Here is a 21,920-nt window from a genome sequence, read left to right as displayed (position 1 = left end):
AGAGCTGTTTTCAGTCATTAACAGAGCTGTTCTGAAAGTGTCCAAGCGGCCTGTTCTGAGAGTGGACTGTTTTTTGCATTCGTTCTCAAGTTCTATCAGTGTTGTTTTCTGCTTTTCTGGAGCACATTTTGACTTGTTGCTGAATGCTCCTATAATGTAACTCTAAATGACAATCAGAGCAACTTGAATTGCGTGTGTGCAGCCTTTTGCTCAAAAGTGATCAACGTTTCGTTTTCGGAGTCTCTTTTGACAATCTCTTCGAGAGCTGTTTTCAGTCATAAACAGAGCTGTTCTGAAAGTGTCCAAGCGGCCTGTTCTTAGAGTGGACTGTTTTTTGCATTCGTTCTCAAGTTATATCAAACTATCAAAGTGTTGTTTTCTGCCTTTCACGAGCACATTTTGACTTGTTGTTGAATAATCCTATAATGTAACTCTAAATGACAATCAGAGCAACTTGAATTGCGTGTGTGCAGCCTTTTGCTCAAAAGTGATCAACGTTTCGTTTTCAGAGTCTCTTTTGACAATCTCTTCGAGAGCTGTTTTCAGTCATTAACAGAGCTGTTCTGAAAGTGTCCAAGCGGCCTGTTCTGAGAGTGGACTGTTTTTTGCATTCGTTCTCAAGTTCTATCAGTGTTGTTTTCTGCTTTTCTGGAGCACATTTTGACTTGTTGCTGAATGCTCCTATAATGTAACTCTAAATGACAATCAGAGCAACTTGAATTGCGTGTGTGCAGCCTTTTGCTCAAAAGTGATCAACGTTTCGTTTTCGGAGTCTCTTTTGACAATCTCTTCGAGAGCTGTTTTCAGTCATTAACAGAGCTGTTCTGAAAGTGTCCAAGCGGCCTGTTCTTAGAGTGGACTGTTTTTTGCATTCGTTCTCAAGTTATATCAAACTATCAAAGTGTTGTTTTCTGCCTTTCACGAGCACATTTTGACTTGTTGTTGAATAATCCTATAATGTAACTCTAAATGACAATCAGAGCAACTTGAATTGCGTGTGTGCAGCCTTTTGCTCAAAAGTGATCAACGTTTCGTTTTCGGAGTCTCTTTTGACAATCTCTTCGAGAGCTGTTTTCAGTCATTAACAGAGCTGTTCTGAAAGTGTCCAAGCGGCCTGTTCTTAGAGTGGACTGTTTTTTGCATTCGTTCTCAAGTTATATCAAACTATCAAAGTGTTGTTTTCTGCCTTTCACAAGCACATTTTGACTTGTTGTTGAATAATCCTATAATGTAACTCTAAATGACAATCAGAGCAACTTGAATTGCGTGTGTGCAGCCTTTTGCTCAAACGTGATCAACGTTTCGTTTTCAGAGTCTCTTTTGACAATCTCTTCGAGAGCTGTTTTCAGTCATTAACAGAGCTGTTCTGAAAGTGTCCAAGCGGCCTGTTCTTAGAGTGGACGGTTTTTGCATTCGTTCTCAAGTTATATCAAACTATCAAAGTGTTGTTTTCTGCCTTTCACGAGCACATTTTGACTTGTTGTTGAATAATCCTATAATGTAACTCTAAATGACAATCAGAGCAACTTGAATTGCGTGTGTTCAGCCTTTTGCTCAAAAGTGATCAACGTTTCGTTTTCAGAGTCTCTTTTGACAATCTCTTCGAGAGCTGTTTTCAGTCATTAACAGAGCTGTTCTGAAAGTGTCCAAGCGGCCTGTTCTTAGAGTGGACTGTTTTTTGCATTCGTTCTCAAGTTATATCAAACTATCAAAGTGTTGTTTTCTGCCTTTCACGAGCACATTTTGACTTGTTGTTGAATAATCCTATAATGTAACTCTAAATGACAATCAGAGCAACTTGAATTGCGTGTGTGCAGCCTTTTGCTCAAAAGTGATCAACGTTTCGTTTTCAGAGTCTCTTTTGACAATCTCTTCGAGAGCTGTTTTCAGTCATTAACAGAGCTGTTCTGAAAGTGTCCAAGCGGCCTGTTCTTAGAGTGGACAGTTTTTTGCATTCGTTCTCAAGTTATATCAAACTATCAAAGTGTTGTTTTCTGCCTTTCACGAGCACATTTTGACTTGTTGTTGAATAATCCTATAATGTAACTCTAAATGACAATCAGAGCAACTTGAATTGCGTGTGTGCAGCCTTTTGCTCAAAAGTGATCAACGTTTCGTTTTCAGAGTCTCTTTTGACAATCTCTTCGAGAGCTGTTTTCAGTCATTAACAGAGCTGTTCTGAAAGTGTCCAAGCGGCCTGTTCTTAGAGTGGACTGTTTTTTGCATTCGTTCTCAAGTTATATCAAACTATCAAAGTGTTGTTTTCTGCCTTTCACGAGCACATTTTGACTTGTTGTTGAATAATCCTATAATGTAACTCTAAATGACAATCAGAGCAACTTGAATTGCGTGTGTGCAGCCTTTTGCTCAAAAGTGATCAACGTTTCGTTTTCAGAGTCTCTTTTGACAATCTCTTCGAGAGCTGTTTTCAGTCATTAACAGAGCTGTTCTGAAAGTGTCCAAGCGGCCTGTTCTTAGAGTGGACTGTTTTTTGCATTCGTTCTCAAGTTATATCAAACTATCAAAGTGTTGTTTTCTGCCTTTCACGAGCACATTTTGACTTGTTGTTGAATAATCCTATAATGTAACTCTAAATGACAATCAGAGCAACTTGAATTGCGTGTGTGCAGCCTTTTGCTCAAAAGTGATCAACGTTTCGTTTTCGGAGTCTCTTTTGACAATCTCTTCGAGAGCTGTTTTCAGTCATTAACAGAGCTGTTCTGAAAGTGTCCAAGCGGCCTGTTCTTAGAGTGGACTGTTTTTTGCATTCGTTCTCAAGTTATATCAAACTATCAAAGTGTTGTTTTCTGCCTTTCACGAGCACATTTTGACTTGTTGTTGAATAATCCTATAATGTAACTCTAAATGACAATCAGAGCAACTTGAATTGCGTGTGTGCAGCCTTTTGCTCAAAAGTGATCAACGTTTCGTTTTCGGAGTCTCTTTCGACAATCTCTTCGAGAGCTGTTTTCAGTCATTAACAGAGCTGTTCTGAAAGTGTCCAAGCGGCCTGTTCTTAGAGTGGACTGTTTTTTGCATTCGTTCTCAAGTTATATCAAACTATCAAAGTGTTGTTTTCTGCCTTTCACAAGCACATTTTGACTTGTTGAATAATCCTATAATGTAACTCTAAATGACAATCAGAGCAACTTGAATTGCGTGTGTGCAGCCTTTTGCTCAAAAGTGATCAACGTTTCGTTTTCGGAGTCTCTTTTGACAATCTCTTCGAGAGCTGTTTTCAGTCATTAACAGAGCTGTTCTGAAAGTGTCCAAGCGGCCTGTTCTTAGAGTGGACTGTTTTTTGCATTCGTTCTCAAGTTATATCAAACTATCAAAGTGTTGTTTTCTGCCTTTCACGAGCACATTTTGACTTGTTGTTGAATAATCCTATAATGTAACTCTAAATGACAATCAGAGCAACTTGAATTGCGTGTGTGCAGCCTTTTGCTCAAAAGTGATCAACGTTTCGTTTTCGGAGTCTCTTTTGACAATCTCTTCGAGAGCTGTTTTCAGTCATTAACAGAGCTGTTCTGAAAGTGTCCAAGCGGCCTGTTCTTAGAGTGGACTGTTTTTTGCATTCGTTCTCAAGTTATATCAAACTATCAAAGTGTTGTTTTCTGCCTTTCACGAGCACATTTTGACTTGTTGTTGAATAATCCTATAATGTAACTCTAAATGACAATCAGAGCAACTTGAATTGCGTGTGTGCAGCCTTTTGCTCAAAAGTGATCAACGTTTCGTTTTCAGAGTCTCTTTTGACAATCTCTTCGAGAGCTGTTTTCAGTCATTAACAGAGCTGTTCTGAAAGTGTCCAAGCGGCCTGTTCTGAGAGTGGACTGTTTTTTGCATTCGTTCTCAAGTTCTATCAGTGTTGTTTTCTGCTTTTCTGGAGCACATTTTGACTTGTTGCTGAATGCTCCTATAATGTAACTCTAAATGACAATCAGAGCAACTTGAATTGCGTGTGTGCAGCCTTTTGCTCAAAAGTGATCAACGTTTCGTTTTCGGAGTCTCTTTTGACAATCTCTTCGAGAGCTGTTTTCAGTCATAAACAGAGCTGTTCTGAAAGTGTCCAAGCGGCCTGTTCTTAGAGTGGACTGTTTTTTGCATTCGTTCTCAAGTTATATCAAACTATCAAAGTGTTGTTTTCTGCCTTTCACGAGCACATTTTGACTTGTTGTTGAATAATCCTATAATGTAACTCTAAATGACAATCAGAGCAACTTGAATTGCGTGTGTGCAGCCTTTTGCTCAAAAGTGATCAACGTTTCGTTTTCAGAGTCTCTTTTGACAATCTCTTCGAGAGCTGTTTTCAGTCATTAACAGAGCTGTTCTGAAAGTGTCCAAGCGGCCTGTTCTGAGAGTGGACTGTTTTTTGCATTCGTTCTCAAGTTCTATCAGTGTTGTTTTCTGCTTTTCTGGAGCACATTTTGACTTGTTGCTGAATGCTCCTATAATGTAACTCTAAATGACAATCAGAGCAACTTGAATTGCGTGTGTGCAGCCTTTTGCTCAAAAGTGATCAACGTTTCGTTTTCGGAGTCTCTTTTGACAATCTCTTCGAGAGCTGTTTTCAGTCATTAACAGAGCTGTTCTGAAAGTGTCCAAGCGGCCTGTTCTTAGAGTGGACTGTTTTTTGCATTCGTTCTCAAGTTATATCAAACTATCAAAGTGTTGTTTTCTGCCTTTCACGAGCACATTTTGACTTGTTGTTGAATAATCCTATAATGTAACTCTAAATGACAAACAGAGCAACTTGAATTGCGTGTGTGCAGCCTTTTGCTCAAAAGTGATCAACGTTTCGTTTTCAGAGTCTCTTTTGACAATCTCTTCGAGAGCTGTTTTCAGTCATTAACAGAGCTGTTCTGAAAGTGTCCAAGCGGCCTGTTCTTAGAGTGGACTGTTTTTTGCATTCGTTCTCAAGTTATATCAAACTATCAAAGTGTTGTTTTCTGCCTTTCACGAGCACATTTTGACTTGTTGTTGAATAATCCTATAATGTAACTTTAAATGACAATCAGAGCAACTTGAATTGCGTGTGTGCAGCCTTTTGCTCAAAAGTGATCAACGTTTCGTTTTCAGAGTCTCTTTTGACAATCTCTTCGAGAGCTGTTTTCAGTCATTAACAGAGCTGTTCTGAAAGTGTCCAAGCGGCCTGTTCTTAGAGTGGACTGTTTTTTGCATTCGTTCTCAAGTTATATCAAACTATCAAAGTGTTGTTTTCTGCCTTTCACGAGCACATTTTGACTTGTTGTTGAATAATCCTATAATGTAACTCTAAATGACAATCAGAGCAACTTGAATTGCGTGTGTGCAGCCTTTTGCTCAAAAGTGATCAACGTTTCGTTTTCGGAGTCTCTTTTGACAATCTCTTCGAGAGCTGTTTTCAGTCATTAACAGAGCTGTTCTGAAAGTGTCCAAGCGGCCTGTTCTTAGAGTGGACTGTTTTTTGCATTCGTTCTCAAGTTATATCAAACTATCAAAGTGTTGTTTTCTGCCTTTCACGAGCACATTTTGACTTGTTGTTGAATAATCCTATAATGTAACTCTAAATGACAATCAGAGCAACTTGAATTGCGTGTGTGCAGCCTTTTGCTCAAAAGTGATCAACGTTTCGTTTTCAGAGTCTCTTTTGACAATCTCTTCGAGAGCTGTTTTCAGTCATTAACAGAGCTGTTCTGAAAGTGTCCAAGCGGCATGTTCTTAGAGTGGACTGTTTTTTGCATTCGTTCTCAAGTTCTATCAGTGTTGTTTTCTGCTTTTCTGGAGCACATTTTGACTTGTTGCTGAATGCTCCTATAATGTAACTCTAAATGACAATCAGAGCAACTTGAATTGCGTGTGTGCAGCCTTTTGCTCAAAAGTGATCAACGTTTCGTTTTCGGAGTCTCTTTTGACAATCTCTTCGAGAGCTGTTTTCAGTCATTAACAGAGCTGTTCTGAAAGTGTCCAAGCGGCCTGTTCTTAGAGTGGACTGTTTTTTGCATTCGTTCTCAAGTTATATCAAACTATCAAAGTGTTGTTTTCTGCCTTTCACGAGCACATTTTGACTTGTTGTTGAATAATCCTATAATGTAACTCTAAATGACAATCAGAGCAACTTGAATTGCGTGTGTGCAGCCTTTTGCTCAAAAGTGATCAACGTTTCGTTTTCAGAGTCTCTTTTGACAATCTCTTCGAGAGCTGTTTTCAGTCATTAACAGAGCTGTTCTGAAAGTGTCCAAGCGGCCTGTTCTTAGAGTGGACTGTTTTTTGCATTCGTTCTCAAGTTCTATCAGTGTTGTTTTCTGCTTTTCTGGAGCACATTTTGACTTGTTGCTGAATGCTCCTATAATGTAACTCTAAATGACAATCAGAGCAACTTGAATTGCGTGTGTGCAGCCTTTTGCTCAAAAGTGATCAACGTTTCGTTTTCGGAGTCTCTTTTGACAATCTCTTCGAGAGCTGTTTTCAGTCATTAACAGAGCTGTTCTGAAAGTGTCCAAGCCGCCTGTTCTTAGAGTGGACTGTTTTTTGCATTCGTTCTCAAGTTATATCAAACTATCAAAGTGTTGTTTTCTGCCTTTCACGAGCACATTTTGACTTGTTGTTGAATAATCCTATAATGTAACTCTAAATGACAATCAGAGCAACTTGAATTGCGTGTGTGCAGCCTTTTGCTCAAAAGTGATCAACGTTTCGTTTTCAGAGTCTCTTTTGACAATCTCTTCGAGAGCTGTTTTCAGTCATTAACAGAGCTGTTCTGAAAGTGTCCAAGCGGCCTGTTCTTAGAGTGGACTGTTTTTTGCATTCGTTCTCAAGTTATATCAAACTATCAAAGTGTTGTTTTCTGCCTTTCACGAGCACATTTTGACTTGTTGTTGAATAATCCTATAATGTAACTCTAAATGACAATCAGAGCAACTTGAATTGCGTGTGTGCAGCCTTTTGCTCAAAAGTGATCAACGTTTCGTTTTCGGAGTCTCTTTTGACAATCTCTTCGAGAGCTGTTTTCAGTCATTAACAGAGCTGTTCTGAAAGTGTCCAAGCGGCCTGTTCTTAGAGTGGACTGTTTTTTGCATTCGTTCTCAAGTTATATCAAACTATCAAAGTGTTGTTTTCTGCCTTTCACGAGCACATTTTGACTTGTTGTTGAATAATCCTATAATGTAACTCTAAATGACAATCAGAGCAACTTGAATTGCGTGTGTGCAGCCTTTTGCTCAAAAGTGATCAACGTTTCGTTTTCAGAGTCTCTTTTGACAATCTCTTCGAGAGCTGTTTTCAGTCATTAACAGAGCTGTTCTGAAAGTGTCCAAGCGGCCTGTTCTTAGAGTGGACTGTTTTTTGCATTCGTTCTCAAGTTCTATCAGTGTTGTTTTCTGCTTTTCTGGAGCACATTTTGACTTGTTGCTGAATGCTCCTATAATGTAACTCTAAATGACAATCAGAGCAACTTGAATTGCGTGTGTGCAGCCTTTTGCTCAAAAGTGATCAACGTTTCGTTTTCGGAGTCTCTTTTGACAATCTCTTCGAGAGCTGTTTTCAGTCATTAACAGAGCTGTTCTGAAAGTGTCCAAGCGGCCTGTTCTTAGAGTGGACTGTTTTTTGCATTCGTTCTCAAGTTATATCAAACTATCAAAGTGTTGTTTTCTGCCTTTCAAGAGCACATTTTGACTTGTTGTTGAATAATCCTAGTGGAGGCTCCTCCATAGAGGTGGAGGAGGCCTGGCCTCCCCAATAATTTGAGAGAAGAGAGAGAGATTTAAAAAAGCAATAATTATATATATATTATTTTTTATTTATTTTTTTTTAACAAAAAAAATATTTTAAATTGTTTTATATTAATATTATTTATTAATATTATTTCCGTTTTGTTCATAAATATTTTCCATGGCTAAAACCCAATATTGCAATTGTAAAGCACCTACAGGCCAGAATCCCTATCCGTTTCTATTGAAGGAGGCCAGGCCTCCTGTCGAAAAGTCCAGGCCTCCTGTTGGAAAATGGTTTCTCATAGAAGTCAATGTAATGCAATTTTTTTCATGGCAATATATGATTGGCCCATCACTGAAAATGGGTGGGAACAAGAGGCCTCTCCTCCGTCGTAGTACCTTTTTTCCGCCACACGCGTGTATGAGTGCTGTTCTGCAGGATAAATATTAGAAATGAGTCCAGGGCTGAATGATTGACATTTTGTCAGGCAAAATGGATGTGAGAGAGGTACATGCAACAGGTGCTTGTGGTGGTGGCGGCTTGTGGTGGTGGCATGGGTCCGAATCCAGTGGGAGAGGAGGAGTTAAGTTTTTTTTAATTGTTGAAATCCTGCAAGTTGAAATCCAGCAAGTTGGCTTGCTGATATAACTTTAATATTGGGACAAACCTGTGGAGTGGAGTCCTGGAGAGAGCATGCCGCCCCTCAGCTAAACCAGAGGTGAGTTGAACTAATCAGATGTCTCTACCAGTGTTACACCACTAGTTCTCAGTAGTAATAACACTCCATTGCATGTCTGTGTTTCTCAGCAGATGAAGCCAGCTGGAACCAGTGCTGTCCTCACAACATTTAAACAAATAAATATTTATATTATATTGAATAAAACTACATTTGATAAAGAAACTGTTACGTATCTTTTTTACATGCTTAACGTGATTAAATTGATGATTACATGTTGAAGCTGTAGAAGAAGAAGAATGAAAAATGTAGGCAAAATTTTTTTTTTTAACCACATAATTATCAAATTCCTGCCTTTGACACATGTTCATTGGGCATTTATATAACATCCAAATGTCATTTCTCAACTTAATTATCAGGCAGGCTCATAGACTTACAGCAATGTCATTTCTTCAGGCAGGCTCATAGACTTACAGCAATGTCATTTCTTCAGGCAGGCACATAGGCTAAGCTCTGCACAATGAATTCCATCACTCAGAACTTTCTGATTGTAGCTTACACTCCAAATAGTATGCCTTTGGCCAGCACAAAGACAGATAAGAAGAACAGGGAACATTCCATCAAGCGGAAAAAAATTGGCCTCCTCAATTCTGGAAGTCACCAGCCTCCACTGAATGTAACTCTAAATGACAATCAGAGCAACTTGAATTGCGTGTGTGCAGCCTTTTGCTCAAAAGTGATCAACGTTTCGTTTTCAGAGTCTCTTTTGACAATCTCTTCGAGAGCTGTTTTCAGTCATTAACAGAGCTGTTCTGAAAGTGTCCAAGCGGCCTGTTCTTAGAGTGGACTGTTTTTTGCATTCGTTCTCAAGTTATATCAAACTATCAAAGTGTTGTTTTCTGCCTTTCACGAGCACATTTTGACTTGTTGTTGAATAATCCTATAATGTAACTCTAAATGACAATCAGAGCAACTTGAATTGCGTGTGTGCAGCCTTTTGCTCAAAAGTGATCAACGTTTCGTTTTCAGAGTCTCTTTTGACAATCTCTTCGAGAGCTGTTTTCAGTCATTAACAGAGCTGTTCTGAAAGTGTCCAAGCGGCCTGTTCTTAGAGTGGACTGTTTTTTGCATTCGTTCTCAAGTTATATCAAACTATCAAAGTGTTGTTTTCTGCCTTTCACGAGCACATTTTGACTTGTTGTTGAATAATCCTATAATGTAACTTTAAATGACAATCAGAGCAACTTGAATTGCGTGTGTGCAGCCTTTTGCTCAAAAGTGATCAACGTTTCGTTTTCAGAGTCTCTTTTGACAATCTCTTCGAGAGCTGTTTTCAGTCATTAACAGAGCTGTTCTGAAAGTGTCCAAGCGGCCTGTTCTTAGAGTGGACTGTTTTTTGCATTCGTTCTCAAGTTATATCAAACTATCAAAGTGTTGTTTTCTGCCTTTCACGAGCACATTTTGACTTGTTGTTGAATAATCCTATAATGTAACTCTAAATGACAATCAGAGCAACTTGAATTGCGTGTGTGCAGCCTTTTGCTCAAAAGTGATCAACGTTTCGTTTTCAGAGTCTCTTTTGACAATCTCTTCGAGAGCTGTTTTCAGTCATTAACAGAGCTGTTCTGAAAGTGTCCAAGCGGCATGTTCTTAGAGTGGACTGTTTTTTGCATTCGTTCTCAAGTTCTATCAGTGTTGTTTTCTGCTTTTCTGGAGCACATTTTGACTTGTTGCTGAATGCTCCTATAATGTAACTCTAAATGACAATCAGAGCAACTTGAATTGCGTGTGTGCAGCCTTTTGCTCAAAAGTGATCAACGTTTCGTTTTCGGAGTCTCTTTTGACAATCTCTTCGAGAGCTGTTTTCAGTCATTAACAGAGCTGTTCTGAAAGTGTCCAAGCGGCCTGTTCTTAGAGTGGACTGTTTTTTGCATTCGTTCTCAAGTTATATCAAACTATCAAAGTGTTGTTTTCTGCCTTTCACGAGCACATTTTGACTTGTTGTTGAATAATCCTATAATGTAACTCTAAATGACAATCAGAGCAACTTGAATTGCGTGTGTGCAGCCTTTTGCTCAAAAGTGATCAACGTTTCGTTTTCAGAGTCTCTTTTGACAATCTCTTCGAGAGCTGTTTTCAGTCATTAACAGAGCTGTTCTGAAAGTGTCCAAGCGGCCTGTTCTTAGAGTGGACTGTTTTTTGCATTCGTTCTCAAGTTCTATCAGTGTTGTTTTCTGCTTTTCTGGAGCACATTTTGACTTGTTGCTGAATGCTCCTATAATGTAACTCTAAATGACAATCAGAGCAACTTGAATTGCGTGTGTGCAGCCTTTTGCTCAAAAGTGATCAACGTTTCGTTTTCGGAGTCTCTTTTGACAATCTCTTCGAGAGCTGTTTTCAGTCATTAACAGAGCTGTTCTGAAAGTGTCCAAGCCGCCTGTTCTTAGAGTGGACTGTTTTTTGCATTCGTTCTCAAGTTATATCAAACTATCAAAGTGTTGTTTTCTGCCTTTCACGAGCACATTTTGACTTGTTGTTGAATAATCCTATAATGTAACTCTAAATGACAATCAGAGCAACTTGAATTGCGTGTGTGCAGCCTTTTGCTCAAAAGTGATCAACGTTTCGTTTTCAGAGTCTCTTTTGACAATCTCTTCGAGAGCTGTTTTCAGTCATTAACAGAGCTGTTCTGAAAGTGTCCAAGCGGCCTGTTCTTAGAGTGGACTGTTTTTTGCATTCGTTCTCAAGTTCTATCAGTGTTGTTTTCTGCTTTTCTGGAGCACATTTTGACTTGTTGCTGAATGCTCCTATAATGTAACTCTAAATGACAATCAGAGCAACTTGAATTGCGTGTGTGCAGCCTTTTGCTCAAAAGTGATCAACGTTTCGTTTTCGGAGTCTCTTTTGACAATCTCTTCGAGAGCTGTTTTCAGTCATTAACAGAGCTGTTCTGAAAGTGTCCAAGCCGCCTGTTCTTAGAGTGGACTGTTTTTTGCATTCGTTCTCAAGTTATATCAAACTATCAAAGTGTTGTTTTCTGCCTTTCACGAGCACATTTTGACTTGTTGTTGAATAATCCTATAATGTAACTCTAAATGACAATCAGAGCAACTTGAATTGCGTGTGTGCAGCCTTTTGCTCAAAAGTGATCAACGTTTCGTTTTCAGAGTCTCTTTTGACAATCTCTTCGAGAGCTGTTTTCAGTCATTAACAGAGCTGTTCTGAAAGTGTCCAAGCGGCCTGTTCTTAGAGTGGACTGTTTTTTGCATTCGTTCTCAGGTTATATCAAACTATCAAAGTGTTGTTTTCTGCCTTTCACGAGCACATTTTGACTTGTTGTTGAATAATCCTATAATGTAACTTTAAATGACAATCAGAGCAACTTGAATTGCGTGTGTGCAGCCTTTTGCTCAAAAGTGATCAACGTTTCGTTTTCAGAGTCTCTTTTGACAATCTCTTCGAGAGCTGTTTTCAGTCATTAACAGAGCTGTTCTGAAAGTGTCCAAGCGGCCTGTTCTTAGAGTGGACTGTTTTTTGCATTCGTTCTCAAGTTATATCAAACTATCAAAGTGTTGTTTTCTGCCTTTCACGAGCACATTTTGACTTGTTGTTGAATAATCCTATAATGTAACTCTAAATGACAATCAGAGCAACTTGAATTGCGTGTGTGCAGCCTTTTGCTCAAAAGTGATCAACGTTTCGTTTTCGGAGTCTCTTTTGACAATCTCTTCGAGAGCTGTTTTCAGTCATTAACAGAGCTGTTCTGAAAGTGTCCAAGCGGCCTGTTCTTAGAGTGGACTGTTTTTTGCATTCGTTCTCAAGTTATATCAAACTATCAAAGTGTTGTTTTCTGCCTTTCACGAGCACATTTTGACTTGTTGTTGAATAATCCTATAATGTAACTCTAAATGACAATCAGAGCAACTTGAATTGCGTGTGTGCAGCCTTTTGCTCAAAAGTGATCAACGTTTCGTTTTCAGAGTCTCTTTTGACAATCTCTTCGAGAGCTGTTTTCAGTCATTAACAGAGCTGTTCTGAAAGTGTCCAAGCGGCCTGTTCTTAGAGTGGACTGTTTTTTGCATTCGTTCTCAAGTTCTATCAGTGTTGTTTTCTGCTTTTCTGGAGCACATTTTGACTTGTTGCTGAATGCTCCTATAATGTAACTCTAAATGACAATCAGAGCAACTTGAATTGCGTGTGTGCAGCCTTTTGCTCAAAAGTGATCAACGTTTCGTTTTCGGAGTCTCTTTTGACAATCTCTTCGAGAGCTGTTTTCAGTCATTAACAGAGCTGTTCTGAAAGTGTCCAAGCGGCCTGTTCTTAGAGTGGACTGTTTTTTGCATTCGTTCTCAAGTTATATCAAACTATCAAAGTGTTGTTTTCTGCCTTTCAAGAGCACATTTTGACTTGTTGTTGAATAATCCTAGTGGAGGCTCCTCCATAGAGGTGGAGGAGGCCTGGCCTCCCCAATAATTTGAGAGAAGAGAGAGAGATTTAAAAAAGCAATAATTATATATATATTATTTTTTATTTTATTTTTTTTAACAAAAAAAATATTTTAAATTGTTTTATATTAATATTATTTATTAATATTATTTCCGTTTTGTTCATAAATATTTTCCATGGCTAAAACCCAATATTGCAATTGTAAAGCACCTACAGGCCAGAATCCCTATCCGTTTCTATTGAAGGAGGCCAGGCCTCCTGTCGAAAAGTCCAGGCCTCCTGTTGGAAAGTGGTTTCTCATAGAAGTCAATGTAATGCAATTTTTTTCATGGCAATATATGATTGGCCCATCACTGAAAATGGGTGGGAACAAGAGGCCTCTCCTCCGTCGTAGTACCTTTTTTCCGCCACACGCGTGTATGAGTGCTGTTCTGCAGGATAAATATTAGAAATGAGTCCAGGGCTGAATGATTGACATTTTGTCAGGCAAAATGGATGTGAGAGAGGTACATGCAACAGGTGCTTGTGGTGGTGGCGGCTTGTGGTGGTGGCATGGGTCCGAATCCAGTGGGAGAGGAGGAGTTAAGTTTTTTTTAATTGTTGAAATCCTGCAAGTTGAAATCCAGCAAGTTGGCTTGCTGATATAACTTTAATATTGGGACAAACCTGTGGAGTGGAGTCCTGGAGAGAGCATGCCGCCCCTCAGCTAAACCAGAGGTGAGTTGAACTAATCAGATGTCTCTACCAGTGTTACACCACTAGTTCTCAGTAGTAATAACACTCCATTGCATGTCTGTGTTTCTCAGCAGATGAAGCCAGCTGGAACCAGTGCTGTCCTCACAACATTTAAACAAATAAATATTTATATTATATTGAATAAAACTACATTTGATGAAGAAACTGTTACGTATCTTTTTTATATGCTTAACGTGATTAAATTGATGATTACATGTTGAAGCTGTAGAAGAAGAAGAATGAAAAATGTAGGCTAAATTTTTTTTTTTAACCACATAATTATCAAATTCCTGCCTTTGACACATGTTCACTGGGCATTTATATAACATCCAAATGTCATTTCTCAACTTAATTATCAGGCAGGCTCATAGACTTACAGCAATGTCATTTCTTCAGGCAGGCTCATAGACTTACAGCAATGTCATTTCTTCAGGCAGGCACATAGGCTAAGCTCTGCACAATGAATTCCATCACTCAGAACTTTCTGATTGTAGCTTACACTCCAAATAGTATGCCTTTGGCCAGCACAAAGACAGATAAGAAGAACAGGGAACATTCCATCAAGCGGAAAAAAATTGGCCTCCTCAATTCTGGAAGTCACCAGCCTCCACTGAATGTAACTCTAAATGACAATCAGAGCAACTTGAATTGCGTGTGTGCAGCCTTTTGCTCAAAAGTGATCAACGTTTAGTTTTCAGAGTCTCTTTTGACAATCTCTTCGAGAGCTGTTTTCAGTCATTAACAGAGCTGTTCTGAAAGTGTCCAAGCGGCCTGTTCTTAGAGTGGACTGTTTTTTGCATTCGTTCTCAAGTTATATCAAACTATCAAAGTGTTGTTTTCTGCCTTTCACGAGCACATTTTGACTTGTTGTTGAATAATCCTATAATGTAACTCTAAATGACAATCAGAGCAACTTGAATTGCGTGTGTGCAGCCTTTTGCTCAAAAGTGATCAACGTTTCGTTTTCAGAGTCTCTTTTGACAATCTCTTCGAGAGCTGTTTTCAGTCATTAACAGAGCTGTTCTGAAAGTGTCCAAGCGGCCTGTTCTTAGAGTGGACTGTTTTTTGCATTCGTTCTCAAGTTATATCAAACTATCAAAGTGTTGTTTTCTGCCTTTCACGAGCACATTTTGACTTGTTGTTGAATAATCCTATAATGTAACTCTAAATGACAATCAGAGCAACTTGAATTGCGTGTGTGCAGCCTTTTGCTCAAAAGTGATCAACGTTTCGTTTTCGGAGTCTCTTTTGACAATCTCTTCGAGAGCTGTTTTCAGTCATTAACAGAGCTGTTCTGAAAGTGTCCAAGCGGCCTGTTCTTAGAGTGGACTGTTTTTTGCATTCGTTCTCAAGTTATATCAAACTATCAAAGTGTTGTTTTCTGCCTTTCACGAGCACATTTTGACTTGTTGTTGAATAATCCTATAATGTAACTCTAAATGACAATCAGAGCAACTTGAATTGCGTGTGTGCAGCCTTTTGCTCAAAAATGATCAACGTTTCGTTTTCAGAGTCTCTTTTGACAATCTCTTCGAGAGCTGTTTTCAGTCATTAACAGAGCTGTTCTGAAAGTGTCCAAGCGGCCTGTTCTTAGAGTGGACTGTTTTTTGCATTCGTTCTCAAGTTATATCAAACTATCAAAGTGTTGTTTTCTGCCTTTCACGAGCACATTTTGACTTGTTGTTGAATAATCCTAGTGGAGGCTCCTCCATAGAGGTGGAGGAGGCCTGGCCTCCCCAATAATTTCAGAGAAGAGAGAGAGATTTAAAAAAGCAATAATTATATTTTTTATTTTTTATTTATTTAACAAAAAAAATTTTTTAAATTGTTTTATATTAATATTATTTATTAATATTATTTCCGTTTTGTTCATAAATATTTTCCATGGCTAAAACCCAATATTGCAATTGTAAAGCACCTACAGGCCAGAATCCCTATCCGTTTCTATTGAAGGAGGCCAGGCCTCCTGTCGAAAAGTCCAGGCCTCCTGTTGGAAAGTGGTTTCTCATAGAAGTCAATGTAATGCAATTTTTTTCATGGCAATATGTGATTGGCCCATCACTGAAAATGGGTGGGAACAGGAGGCCTATCCTCCGTCGTAGTACCTTTTTTCCGCCACACGCGTGTATGAGTGCTGTTCTGCAGGATAAATATTAGAAATGAGTCCAGGGCTGAATGATTGACATTTTGTCAGGCAAAATGGATGTGAGAGAGGTACATGCAACAGGTGCTTGTGGTGGTGGCGGCTTGTGGTGGTGGCATGGGTCCGAATCCAGTGGGAGAGGAGGAGTTAAGTTTTTTTTAATTGTTGAAATCCTGCAAGTTGAAATCCAGCAAGTTGGCTTGCTGATATAACTTTAATATTGGGACAAACCTGTGGAGTGGAGTCCTGGAGAGAGCATGCCGCCCCTCAGCTAAACCAGAGGTGAGTTGAACTAATCAGATATCTCTACCAGTGTTACACCACTAGTTCTCAGTAGTAATAACACTCCATTGCATGTCTGTGTTTCTCAGCAGATGAAGCCAGCTGGAACCAGTGCTGTCCTCACAACATTTAAACAAATAAATATTTATATTATATTGAATAAAACTACATTTGATAAAGAAACTGTTACGTATCTTTTTTATATGCTTAACGTGATTAAATTGATGATTACATGTTGAAGCTGTAGAAGAAGAAGAATGAAAAATGTAGGCAAAAAATTGTTTTTTAACCACATAATTATCAAATTCCTGCCTTTGACACATGTTCACTGGGCATTTATATAACATCCAAATGTCATTTCTCAACTTAACACTACGACCGCCGCGGATCGCGACCTTATTCAATCGCGATGAGGTGTGATTCAGCACTATGATAGTTTAACATAGAGAAGAGTGTACTGACGCACAAAGATCGCTGGAGGGCGATGTCACACAAGGCCGTCTGCCAGGCTCCCACTCCTTTTCCCAGAATGCATTTCGCACCGGCAAGCAGAAGGCGATTTGAATCCTCCATTTTTTTTCAAAAAAAAAAATGCTGTGATTTTGCCTTTACAAGTGATACCATGTCATTTTATGAAGTTTTAATATGTTTTCAGGTGAGAAAGTACCAATATATATTCCCAAAATGTGTCCAGTTTATCAAAATAACCCGTATATCTCCTCTGACGATTTTCGTCGTCGAATTCGCTAGCATGCGTTCGTAAATTCGCCCTGGAAATCTGGTTAGCACCCATGGAATGCCTCTTGTCCAATCAAATTACCTGGTCCCTTTATGACGTTGAACCCGGTGTGCGCTCCGGCGCTCTCATAGCGAATTTACGAACGCACCCTGCGGTTTCACTTTCAAGATCTAATTTTTTTGCATTGGAAAACACTTACAGAGTGAACTGTCATAATGAAAACATGACAAAGCCATTTGACTATCTTGTTCATAAACAATGGTGTCAGGACTTTTCATTTTGATGACACTGACAACTGTTGTGCAAATGTTAATAGTGATGTGAGAAATGCACCAAAGCGACTGAGAAAACTGTATTATACACAACAGTGTTGTGTTGTGTATATGTGAGTGAGACTGTGGTCTACAGTGATATACAGAAAAAACATTATATACAATATTATACATATATTTTTGTTGTCAGGACTTGTTTAGTTATTGTCATTTCGCAGAGTCACCTCAATAAAGCAAATGAACAAATGGAACATTTGCGAACAGTTCTGTAACAAAACGCTGTTACTTTTCCTCACACATGTGTAAGTGGAAATCCTTGGCCTTTCCTGTGGTCCTCGCAAATAAACCAGAATAACTCGTTTCTAAAGTCAGTTCCATTCACTTGATATAATGGTTGAAGCATGGGGGATGGTAATCTAAATTCAAAGGATCTAAAACAATTGTGGCTTGTTTTTCCAATGAAGCCAACAAGGTCTTTGAATTTAGCCCTGCCATGACTAATCTCAAGTATATTGCAGGCAATAGACCTCCATTTATCCCTATACTTGTAGGGCAACTTAGAAACAATAAGCCTGAGGTTTGATGGGCTATCAAGCTCTTCCAGATAGTGCAAGTCTTGCATGGCATTGTTGCATCCTCTCAAATACAGTGCATAGGCCTGTAGTGACTTTCCATCTTCAGCCTTTATGCTTGGCCAGTTCAACGCTTTATTTATATATATAATAACGTATGCATGTATGTAACGAGACTGCGGGAGTTTTCATTACTAACGAATGAAAGTTGATTATCATTATTAAAAAATAACTGTAATATATATTGCAATGTTGTCCCTTTCACACATAGTTCCAAGTAATTTCCTTGGAATCCCAAGCTGTGTTGACCAGGTATCGAGACACAACAGCAGGGGAGGGGTGGGGGAAGGGAGGGGAGGGAGGGGTTACATCACCCTCTGTAGAACATCTTCTATCTAATCGGCGCACTGTGCTAAAATGCAATGCAAACAAAACAACACAGGACAGACAGCAGTGCAGTGATGCGTTTTATATTATATTCTTTGAACAACAGAACGGGACAGGCGCCAGAAACTGCCATAATATACCATACATATATCTGCCATATATCGTACCTCCGTTTTATATTGAGAAATATGATGATAAATACATATAGGGCGGAGGTATGCTATGTGGTGTGTGGCTAGATATTTTCATGTAGCACTGTGACTGCGGGGGAACCCGATGTCTTTGTTCATTGATCGGAAACGATCGAGAGCCATCAACCCTCCCCCCATCAAGCGCATGTCTTATTGAGTCAACACGAGATGACTCGCTGGAACGAGACAGACTGATACACACCACACCTCTGCCATATCATACATCGGTCCCACATGTATTTATTTACCATCATATTTTTCAATATAAAACGGTATGATATGGCAGATATATATGGTAGCCTACATTGCAGTCGTCCCGCAGTTCTAGTAGATCGCCGACATCATGTTATTTGATGTACATTTCACGGCAAGATAATTCCGATTTGTGGCAAACACCCAACAATTGTTCGTTCACTAAACATTATAACATGAACACAGTTATAGCACCAGTTCCTAGCACCTAGTTTCCTAGCACCAGGGCAGCCCCCCCTCCCAAATTTCGTTGTTTGGTACCTGTACTATATCAATGACAAATAAAGACCATTCATTCATTCATTCATTCAAACAATGACAGTTACAGTCTCGCTCAAACTGTAGCGAGATTAGGAGACTACTAATTGAGAAAAAGAAAAGAAAATACATGAAAGAAAGGAGAGAAAGAGTACAGAATGATAAATCCGCTAATGTGTGTAATGAAAAGTGTGACAATGTTGAAAGACATGATGTCATAATCAAAATATAAAACCTGGTTGGATAAAATAAGATTCTGTTGTGATTGTGTTGACATTGTTGTGATGTCAAAAGAGATCTTGGTTATGTAATGTGTAAAGTGGAGAGGAGATTGATCGGAACTGCGGGAGTTTTCATTACTAACGAATGATGGTTGATTATTATTATACAAAAATAATAGTAATAAATATTGCAATATTGTGTTATCATAGTTATGAGCTTCACAGTGATAACGTCTGTTTATTTGTCGTGAACTTCACGCCGGCCGTGCCCGTAACATCAGCAGACAATCGACTGCTGTACGCTTGTAAGCGTTGAAACCTGCTTGGCAGCTTTGAAACCCGCTTGGCAGCTTTGAAACCCGCTTGGCTCGCTCATGAATTGGCAGCTATTGTTTGCTAATGGGAAACGATCAATAAGATTACCCTCCCCCGTGTATCAACCATCAAGTGATTGTAACTCACTTTAGAAACTAGTTCTTAGCCTACACGTTTCTTTGTCAAATACATGCTCTGCATGTTTCTCTAAAATGCATAAAGTTCCTATAAGCAGAGAAGTGGGGAAATTATTAGAGCAATCTGATGAAGCTTGAGTCAGCTGAGAACGAACTATGGAACAGATTAAATGCTATATATGGAGAGGAGATTGATTGAGACTGCGGGAGCTTTACTAATGAATGAAAGTTGATTATCATTATTAAAAAAGAATAGTAATAAATATTGCAATATTGTGTTATCATAGTTATGAGCTTCACACAGTCTGTTTATTTGTCGTGAACTTCACGCCGGCCCTAACATCAGCAGACACATGAACACAGTGAGGATTCAAACCAACAAAAATAATTAATACACATCATTTCATTTATAATGTGCAGTAAACAAACAAAATAATGTATACTCTCTGCAATTGGCTACTATACAATGGTGCCAAAATCAACTATCCAAATATGAATCTGCGTATATCTATGTACAACCTTGATTGAACCAAGATTCATAGACAGATTGTCCCTTTTGCATATCATCATAATAGGCATTCGTGTCATCATGTTCTTTACACATTACATAACCAAGATTTATTTTGCAATCACAACAATGTCAACACAATCACAACAGAATCTTATCCAATCAGGTTGTATATATAATCTATATATATAATCTATATATTGGTTTCAATATACCTCCATAGCAGTCTACAGTCTAATTTAGGTATATATATAATTACATTATGAGAACATCAGTATTTTTACGCCTTTGGTTGTATTGTCTGAACGAACATTGATTGGGAGACATACTGTACAGTTTATCATTTTCATAACTGTCTGCACATATACATATCTTATTTTGATTGTTATTGTAGCCTATATATAAACACAAATATCAGTCTTATGCACTGTGTCTCATTCAGCACTGAAGCCTGAATTTGAGCACAACTCGATTTTGAAAATGTAAAAATGCTGGGTGGTAGAACGCACATATCTAGGAAAAGTCATGAAAGGAGGGTCCTGAAATGTGATCGAGTGCAAAGGTAGAATTTTTTTTGTACTCACTGGTGCTGTTTAACACCTCACGGCTGTTCTAGTGTTAATTATCAGGCAGGCTCATAGACTTACAGGAATGTCATTTCTTCAGGCAGGCTCATAGACTTACAGCAATGTCATTTCTTCAGGCAGGCACATAGGCTAAGCTCTGCACAATGAATTCCATCACTCAGAACTTTCTGATTGTAGCTTACACTCCAAATAGTATGCCTTTGGCCAGCACAAAGACAGATAAGAAGAACAGGGAACATTCCATCAAGCGGAAAAAAATTGGCCTCCTCAATTCTGGAAGTCACCAGCCTCCACTGAATGTAACTCTAAATGACAATCAGAGCAACTTGAATTGCGTGTGTGCAGCCTTTTGCTCAAAAGTGATCAACGTTTCGTTTTCAGAGTCTCTTTTGACAATCTCTTCGAGAGCTGTTTTCAGTCATTAACAGAGCTGTTCTGAAAGTGTCCAAGCGGCCTGTTCTTAGAGTGGACTGTTTTTTGCATTCGTTCTCAAGTTATATCAAACTATCAAAGTGTTGTTTTCTGCCTTTCACAAGCACATTTTGACTTGTTGTTGAATAATCCTATAATGTAACTCTAAATGACAATCAGAGCAACTTGAATTGCGTGTGTGCAGCCTTTTGCTCAAAAGTGATCAACGTTTCGTTTTCAGAGTCTCTTTTGACAATCTCTTCGAGAGCTGTTTTCAGTCATTAACAGAGCTGTTCTGAAAGTGTCCAAGCGGCCTGTTCTTAGAGTGGACTGTTTTTTGCATTCGTTCTCAAGTTATATCAAACTATCAAAGTGTTGTTTTCTGCCTTTCACGAGCACATTTTGACTTGTTGTTGAATAATCCTATAATGTAACTTTAAATGACAATCAGAGCAACTTGAATTGCGTGTGTGCAGCCTTTTGCTCAAAAGTGATCAACGTTTCGTTTTCAGAGTCTCTTTTGACAATCTCTTCGAGAGCTGTTTTCAGTCATTAACAGAGCTGTTCTGAAAGTGTCCAAGCGGCCTGTTCTTAGAGTGGACTGTTTTTTGCATTCGTTCTCAAGTTATATCAAACTATCAAAGTGTTGTTTTCTGCCTTTCACGAGCACATTTTGACTTGTTGTTGAATAATCCTATAATGTAACTCTAAATGACAATCAGAGCAACTTGAATTGCGTGTGTGCAGCCTTTTGCTCAAAAGTGATCAACGTTTCGTTTTCAGAGTCTCTTTTGACAATCTCTTCGAGAGCTGTTTTCAGTCATTAACAGAGCTGTTCTGAAAGTGTCCAAGCGGCCTGTTCTTAGAGTGGACTGTTTTTTGCATTCGTTCTCAAGTTATATCAAACTATCAAAGTGTTGTTTTCTGCCTTTCACGAGCACATTTTGACTTGTTGTTGAATAATCCTATAATGTAACTCTAAATGACAATCAGAGCAACTTGAATTGCGTGTGTGCAGCCTTTTGCTCAAAAGTGATCAACGTTTCGTTTTCGGAGTCTCTTTTGACAATCTCTTCGAGAGCTGTTTTCAGTC

The sequence above is a fragment of the Nansenia antarctica genome (genome assembly GCF_963989245.1).
Source record: "Nansenia antarctica genome assembly, chromosome: 18".
NCBI lineage: Eukaryota > Metazoa > Chordata > Actinopteri > Argentiniformes > Microstomatidae > Nansenia > Nansenia antarctica.
This window is presented reverse-complemented; position numbering follows the sequence as displayed.